The sequence below is a fragment of the Misgurnus anguillicaudatus genome, chromosome 3 (genome assembly GCF_027580225.2).
Source record: "Misgurnus anguillicaudatus chromosome 3, ASM2758022v2, whole genome shotgun sequence".
Classification (NCBI taxonomy): domain Eukaryota; kingdom Metazoa; phylum Chordata; class Actinopteri; order Cypriniformes; family Cobitidae; genus Misgurnus; species Misgurnus anguillicaudatus.
In genome coordinates this window covers 21,218,759-21,227,080 of record NC_073339.2, presented here as the reverse complement: position 1 = coordinate 21,227,080, position 8,322 = coordinate 21,218,759, and positions in this window count along the sequence as shown.

Below are 8,322 nucleotides of genomic sequence, written 5' to 3'. Positions count from 1 at the left end.
AGTTTTTTGTTTTTGAGATTCTGCATGAATTGCGAAAACTTAACGGAAGACCTGGTGCGATTTTCACAGCCCACGACGTAAGTAGGCATTTTTGACGATACCGAATAATACGCAACTCAATCTGCTGTAATGACTTTTCTGATCCCGACATGCGTAGTGGGAACCGCCTGTGACATGAACCGTGAAGGGGTCTATAAAATGTACATCTTTTGTGAATTAATGTTGTTCTTTGGTGTTATTGTTGATATGAGAAGACTGCATAGAAAAAGCATTTTCTGTGTCGTGACAAACAAACTAAATATTACAAAATGGTTAAATGATTATAGAAATGTGGTTCGTTTTAATGTTTCCAAGTGTAGTCTTGTTTAATATTATCTAATTCCCCTAAACTCATTAACATTTTATTAGGTAAATGAGTAAACTGACTTAAATAAGTCATAAAATACAACTGAAAACATATCATTAACATAAGTAAGAAAACTGCTTCATTGCTTACAGTGTTTAGTTCATCTGTTCTATAAGAGAAACTATAATTAATTCATTTTAAACAAACAAAAAGCTTGTTTACAAACTTTATTAATTTTGCCATACATGTGACTGTTGCAGCTGTTAACAAAAGTTAAGAATGAGTTTCCTGGAGGATGAGCGGTAATTAAGTCCAAGACGTCCCCTGAGTATTTATTTAGGAGCTTACGCAGAAAGCATGCCCCAGATATGGACGTGTGCTCAGACCTTATCACTCCCAGCAATGAGCATGTCTGACAAAAGGCAGATTAGGCAATGGGTGCTTCAGGAATGTGTCTCAATCTCTACTGATTTTTCTTGAGTGCTACGAGTTGACCTATTTGGAAGTTGCCTTGGGCCGTCAACAGAAAATGACACCTAAAGGAAATTGTTTTAAATTCATGACAGAGCTTAAAGTATTCACTTCCTTTTTATGGACTCAAATTAAATAAAGTAACAAAAACATGATCATGTACAAACTACAGATCTATAAGATGTTTTCTGACACAAATATAATTGTGCATGTCATTGTACAACAAAACAAAGGTGATTAAATGTGATCAATTAACTTGTTTTAGACAAGACATTTACTGTATGTAGTGAATCATACTTGGTTGCGTTAGTTTGGAGCATGCAAAACACATATGATAAGGTGAGTCAATTAATTTGCATTAAATTCCAGCTGTTGTCCAACTCAACTACAAAACAGATTCCAGTTGTTGTTGACCTTAACTATAGGTTAATCAAAAAGAATACTTATAAAAAATGTAATTATACTGGCTATCAGAACTGTCTATTTTAACTTTAGTCAAGGTTATCTATCCAGCCCCTGTTATCCAAAACAGATAATAGCAGCACTTCTCATGACCCTCGACCTTTTGATGTCAGATGACTAATGTGAGCACTTTTCCAGAAGACTGTATGCTTTAGTCTAGGACATAAATCGAGGTTCTTTTTCCACAGCCAAGGAACAGATGAGGTTAAGTGGACAAAGAGATGAGATGTTTATGGCTCCTTTCCAACATGTATTCCTCTGACAGTAAATAGTTTTCTACCGTCTACAGCAGTGGTCACCAACCTTGTTCCTGGAGATCTACTGTCCTGCAGAGTTTAGATCCAACCCCAATCAAACACACCTAAACCTGGTACCTAAAAATTAAAGGCAGGTGTGTTGAAGCAAGTTTGCAGTAGGGAAGATCTACAGGAACAGGGTTGGGGACCACTGGTCTACAGTTTCACAAAGCCATGGACATTCGAATCAGTGGAATATTAATTTATAAAACACAAAAATTATTTTTTGACACTTGGCCCATGCTTGAAATGCAATCGGTTCATGTGTGTCACTTGACTCACGACTCAAACTGTGGCTTACTCCCAACTCGTCACATATTGACTTTAATCAGCGCCTCTCTGCATCACTTTTTAAAGACGCACAGAGTACTTCATTGCTTTCAATGAAAAACATTTGTTGTCAATAAGACAAACTACAGGCATGGGGATTTAACCGTCATTGTAAGGGGTTAATGTATTTAGACATTTGTACGCACTTAACCCAACCCCTAAACAGAGTCACAATAAGTGTGAACATTCCCTCTGTTTCAATTTGTGTGAGCAGTGGAGGTAAATGCGTTCAACGTCTCCATTTGCAGCAAAACTTTTATTGTAAAGTAGTATTGACGTTCATGTGTCCCGTGACGTGCATTTTCACGTCAGCATTGATTTATTACAGTGTACTAGGTATTTACCGAACATTTATGATACTTTTTCTTAGTCCACCAGTCAGTATAAATCTTCATGAACTTTCCCAGAGGCGGACGGTAGTGACGTATTTTTGAAGAGTTTGGTTCCAAAATGCAATAAATCCATTTTGACTAATTTCGGTAAAAACATGTTTTCTATACCAAGAAAGTGACAAGATGAAAACCACTATTTTATGTTACACAAAATGCAATAAATCCATGACAAGGTTTTTTTTCAAAATGCTATAAATCTTTGGAATCAATATATAAATGTTCATTAATTCTTACCATGTTATATTCATTTAGTTGACTAGTGGTATACACTGATTAAAAAATAAACAATAAACAATAATGGAATTAATCAAAAAACGTACTTTGCCATATTAAGTATACTGTCATTGCTGCTGTCATCCTTGGGACATCGTCGGAACGGAAAGTTAACAGAAAGTTTTTCATAAGATCCTCTGGGGTCAATGTGTTAGCATGACAGAAGTCTCTCGAGTGCCTCTCGGGTAAATTATTAGATTTTGATGGCTTAAGTTTCTTCCCCATCACAGAAAACCAAAGGTTATCAATGCCATCAAAAGTTTTTTTTTTTTTGTTTGTTTGTTGATCATGAAGTACAAAATAGATGAGAAAAACTAGGATTCCGTGTGTATTCACACCGACTGGCATTTATCGCGTTTTGGGGGAAAAGGGGAGAAAAAATAACATGGTGGATATTGGATTTTGCGTAAAATTAACAATTTACTTTTTAATACTGACCTGTTACAATACTAGTTTTGGCGATAACTTTTTTTTAAATGCCGTTTATCCCGTTTTGAAGCAAACTCTTTATTTACTGTCTTTACTTAAATACATTTTTCAAGTATCTTTATCATTGTTTTTCTTTGGAAAACATACTTTACTACATTTCAAAGCATATCATCATATTGTTTACTTCACTACACTTCAAGTTTAACATTTAATACTTAAGTACATTAAAAATCTACTACTTTCTTACTTCTAATTAAGTAAAAGTTAGAACAAGTTTAATTGTATGTGAGTAAAACTAAAAAAAATTTTTTATGTAATTAGGTATTAAATAAAATGTAATGAAGTTTTCTAAAGAAAACACCCAGATCAACTATAGATACTTGAAAAATAGACGGTGGGCCGAGGCTCCGTATCTGCTTTACTTTTCGAAATGGATGATCCCCATGGAGGGACAACCTGAATTTGTAGAGTTTGGACGGTTGTTTTATTCTCAACGATATGAAAAGTGTTGCCACTCGCATTTATTGCACATTTTCCCCCGAAATGATATAATGTCCCCGTAAATATGCAGGCAAACGCGGTTGCCTACTATATCAGTCGAACCAATAGAGCGGCAAGATACTGACATAGGATTATTATTAACCAATCAGATGTATGTTAGTAGAACAGCTGTTACGGATTCATACACGAGCTGCAGCGGAATTGACCATCGCCAAGGACATTCTTTGTGTGATTGTAAGTATCCATTTGATTTAATTGATATCTATTTAAAATGTTTGTTGTGTACACTGGTTTGTTCAAACGTATGTATGCGTCTCGTAAGTGTCGTTTTACCGAACGTTAACCGTTCCGTACAACAACGATGTTCCGTGCAGATTAACTTTTACCGCAGATCGGTCATACACAAAATATGTAACTATTATATGTGTCGTCTTCATTTCTCTTACATCTCCGTTTAAGAGAGACACACCCCAGCCGGTTGTTCTAGTAATATTTCATAAAGTTCGCGCCCACTGCGCTTGAAAATGACCGGTGGGCAAGCCACACTTCGACAGCTGCTTGGGTGTAGACATGTAGAGCAGCGGAAATTTACATTTCGATATAATTTATGCTTTTCACAGTATTATAGATTTTATAAGCTGCAATGTTCACTCCCTCTGTTTCTTCCACGGTTTTTTTTTAAAGTAAATTCAGCTTTGACAGTCAAAGTTCACGTTGTTAACAGCCTCTCCTCAATGACTGTTTTGTATAAGTGCTTGTACCCTTTTGCATATGTTAGTTAATGTTCTTGTGTTTTTGTGTGGTGAGGTACCGGGTATAATCTCGATGGCACCCTTACGAACATTAACTATGGTTTTATTGTGGTAAAAGTGTAGTAACCAAGGTATTTTGTTGTATTGATTACTATCAGCAAAACTATGGTTTTACTACACTAACCACGATTTAACTATGGTTTTTAAAAACCATAGTTGTCAAAACAATAGTTGTTTTGTGGTTACCATGGTTTTACTACAGTTACCATTTTTTAACTGTAGAAAAACAATGGTTAATTTTTGTAAGGGCAGGTGAAGTGATACCTTGTTTTATACTGTTAATTTTATTTTAACCTCTTTACTGCTGTTTTTTTGAACCTTATACTTCTTATGTTTGCAGATAATGCAAGGTGTGGGGCCTGCTTGGATGTGTAAAGACCATGGGCTTAAGACCTTAGAGCCTGTGTTTTTACTGGCGTTGCCTCTGCATCCTCTGCCTCTACCACTAAAAAAGTGCAAAACAATAGGTTTAGGTTCTGCACATCACTGATTGAAGAAAAATTTTTTTTTTACTTTCAGCAGTCAAAACTCATGCTACATATATTGGTTCCACCTGTTCCCTTAACATGGGTAATAAACCAATTTCACATCGTTTAGGGGTCTCATTTATAAAACTGTGCGTATGATCCTTACTAAAAGTCTGTGTGCGCGCGGGGGCCAAAAGTGGCATGCACCAAAAAAATGTTGAGACCTATAAAACAAAGCACTGTTCCCTTTATAAATCACAGATCACCTGCAAGTGTTCATACATGAATCATCCTCAGGTCCCACCCTGCAAGCCCATCTCTCATTAAGTTTTTTCTTTTATAGAACACAACCTTTGTGTGGGAACTGGTGTACGCACATTTCCAGCCCCGTTTTGTGCATACGCCAGTTCCCACACAAAGGTTGTGATCTATACAAAACCGAACTTAATGGGAGAATGGGCTTGCAGGGTGGGACCTGAGAATGATTCATGTATGAACAATTGCAGGTGATCTGTGATTTATAAAGAGAACAGTGCTTTGTTTTGTCTTAATATTTTTTGCCGTATGCCATTTTTGGCTTTTGTGCATACGTAGACTTTTAGTAAGGATTTATAAATGAGACCCCAGGTGTCTGGTTTTGTTGATAATAACGATGCCAATCATGCCATAATTGAAAAGAAAAATTTTGTAGGTTGTTTTTATTATATTACTGTTAATACACTGCATCTACATTTGTACTACTCTTATACTTTTACTACACTGCACATGTGTATGTATATACACTGTACATGTTGCCACCCCCAGCGATTTTCTATGTAACTGTTATAATAATCTTAAACCATTTGTCTTAGATGCATTTTTGCTCTGCAATTTAAAGGCTACTGCTTAAACATTGCATATTTAATTTATACTACTGTAAACCATGCTACTTTCTTCACTGCATGTCTATACAATATACTACCAACCATCCTTTGCAGTATCTTCAATAAAAACTTCCTCTCTTCTCCTTTGTGCACTTTTTATCTTTGTGATATTTGTGAAATGGCTGTAGCACTGCCTGTGGTAGCTAGTTTTAGCTAGTTTGATTAACTTGTTTGTCGGTTCCTGGCTTTGTAACTTATATGCCTGTATTATTCTTGTGTACTGCTTTCTCTGCATTCAAGGTCTTTTTTCACAGAAACACTGATTAAATCAATTTCTGCCAACTTGTGCCTGTGAAGGGAATGGTGGGTCCACTATCCTCAAATACATGCATGCAGCACTTCATTTTTTGACATTTCTTTCCAGTAAACATGATAAAGCAGGGAAAATAATTGTCTGTCTTGCTTTATGACGTTGTGTTTCCAAGCGATAACAGATATCAGAACGGTGTAAAAAAATAGAACGGTGAATTTATTAAAGATTACAAAAAAATGACAGGACATGACAAAGATGGTTACATAAAATAAAAACAGTAAGAATGGGCAACGTTACCTCTACATTCACATTTTGTGTCAAACTGAATATTAAAACTGCATTAGTGGCTAAAATTAGTTAACAAGTTCAATCTTTCCAGCGAAACTCGCCAGTTTGTTGACACGCGTCATCACTTTTCCACGCACGCTATTGGATGAAGGCAACAAATACGTCATGAACTTCGGACCCCAAACGTAGCTGCTTGCTCTATTCGCCGGGAAAATAACCTGGAGAAAGTTACCGATATTATAGTAATGTGCAAGGTGTGTAAGTGGCAACAATTTTTATTTGCTTTGTTGAAAAGCGAAGCGGTTACATATAAAAAACTGGGTTATCCATCACAAGAGATCGTCTGATAACACGAAATCTCCCCTCGGCCCACCGTCTAAAATGAACTCAAGTAAAACTATTTTACTACTGTCCACCTTTGACCTTGCCTCCGTGAAAAACAGAAGCCTGAACGTTTTACCTAAGATCTCTTTTTGTGTTTTAAAGAAGAAAGGAAGTAATATGAGGCTGAAAGCTTTTTAGGCTTTGATTAAATGAACTCATTAAATATGACTGCTTAAAATATCTCCATCTGTTTTTTAAGACATGTTTTCCCCATATCCTTGAACCCTGCATAAAACGCCATCTTCACAATCCCTGTCAGCATGCCAATCACACTCACCACACAGACAATGAAATTGGCCTTCTTTCTCAATTTCTCTCTCTTTTGTTTTTGGTGCCCCAGTTATGAAACCACGTCAGTCAGAGGTTCGAGCTTCTGCTCCCTCCCACAGGGTATGTACCAATATGCACGGAGCACAATTTCACAGATGCCATCAGAGAACAAGCATATGAATTACCAGGCAGCCTGCCATCTTTGAGTTCAGACAGAATGCCATTAATACCAGATGAAGAGCCCAAACAACAACAGCACAACAACATGAAAGTCCAAAACAACTGGGACCAGGTAAAGGTTTCATCACTTTATATATTAATGTCTTGATTAACAAAGACTCCGAACTCTAGTCTCTCTCACACACATACTCGCTTGCTCTCTCTATCACTCCCTCTCTCTCACTCTCCTTCCCCCAAAAGTTGTGACACCGCTGAAACTACCAGCAGACTTGAGGGATTGTGCGAAAAAGAATCCCGTCAGCAATTCACGTTAGGATTAATAAAATATATGCCACTGTTGACCATGACTTATTCAAGAGCTATTATAAATTCATGCCTACAATTAAAGAAAACACAATCATTTTAAAATTGAATGGCAATAAATATTAGTATTACCCAATTAAGTCACAATTAATACTAAGTAGGCTGATTCGCTAAAAATTAGCATTGCAATTAGGATAAGATGTGCATACAAAGGTAATAAGGGGGGAATTGTATTGCCCATAATGGGTGCATTCCAACACATTTTGCACAGAGGTCGCATGTAGGGTCTTTTCATAAAATTATGTTGTTTTTAACCACTCCTTTCACCAAGTGTTTTCAAACAGCCACATAAGTAGACACAATTGCCTTTCTCATTCAATAGTTTCCACTTCAATGGCTCTGCCCTTTAGAGTGATTAGGATGTTCATCTCCAAATGGAATTTGCCCAGCTGTCTGGTCACATTGAAATATAATGAGGATATAATAGAAAGAAAAGCAGTAGAGGGGTTGTATGCTGCTTTCAGGAACATTTCGAGGAATGTTAAAAAGTATTTTCCATTTTTGCACTGAAGTACTGTCACATTTGTTGAATGAGCCAAATTTGTAGCACAGACACAATTTAAAAAGTAATAGGCAAAAAGTCGCAATCGTATGGTGGAATAATCTGATTATTTTGGCCAAAATTGTATGGACTTGTACAGAGAGACAACAGGCAAAAAAAAAATCTATGTTATAGCAGTATGCACATATATTATGATTAAAAATCATAATTTCCTAAATCGTAATCTCAGAGTCTAAAAGGTTAATAGCATCCTTTTGATTTTAGCCTATAGAGGCCATGTGAATATCAAGGTCAATTTCTTGTAAACATTCTCTCTTTTTACTAACAAAGGCAAATTGAGTTGTGTGTACTCAGCAGGTCAGTGTTTTATTAGAAATCAG